We start from the raw sequence: 798 nt of genomic DNA, 5'->3' as shown, positions 1-798 counted from the left end.
GGGGGGGGGGGGGGGCAATGCGGACGCACTCGCCGCCGCCTCCCTCCTCTCCCGGAAGAGGGGGTCTTGACCGCAGTTGGGCCTTCTTAGGCCTGCTCCTCCCCCTCCCGTAAGCCGTTCGGTACCCTGGAACAGGGGGGGGGGAGACCGAGTGGTGAACCGGCCCTGCCCCTTCTAATTAGAAACGGGCCGCGCGGCGTGGAGTCCCGTACCGTGCAGCTGCATGATGGAAAATGGCCGGAGGGCATACCTCCGCTGCCCTCTTCAGGGCGGCGGGGTAGGTGTCGTTAGTATTGGTGGCTTCCACCCTCCAGCCCGGGAATGGAAGGCGAAAGCCTCTGGCTGCTGAGAGCACCTCGGAAGGATGCGAAAAGCTACCTCGGGCGCCTCCGTTATGACCGCCGAGAAAGGGACCCGGCAGGGGTTTTAGTGGGTAGGCCCTCCTCGATTGTGGTTTCGACCGCAGGGTGGGCGAGTTCCACACTACCTCCCGCGGGGTCGTCAACTCCCGGGGGGTGTGCGTAATGCATTTCCCCTGCCTTATCAAAGAAAAAAAAAAATATATATATATATACAGGGTGTCCCGAAGTCCCATGATGACCCTTGGTGAGAACATAGCGAGTCTATGTCTCGTAGCTATGGGCGGAGGGATGCAGCGAAATACGATTCGCGAGTGTCACGGTCGCACGTCGGCCGAAGGCATCTTTCTTTCCGCTGCCGCTTTCTGTACGCTGATTTGTTGAGACAAAATAATTAATTTCTCAAAAACTATTGCGAATATCGCAAAACGGCACAGGA

This window comes from Odontomachus brunneus, unplaced genomic scaffold (assembly GCF_010583005.1).
Source record: "Odontomachus brunneus isolate Ranch 3 - 2012 unplaced genomic scaffold, Obru_v1 Obru_scaffold_086, whole genome shotgun sequence".
Lineage (NCBI taxonomy): Eukaryota > Metazoa > Arthropoda > Insecta > Hymenoptera > Formicidae > Odontomachus > Odontomachus brunneus.
This window is presented reverse-complemented; position numbering follows the sequence as displayed.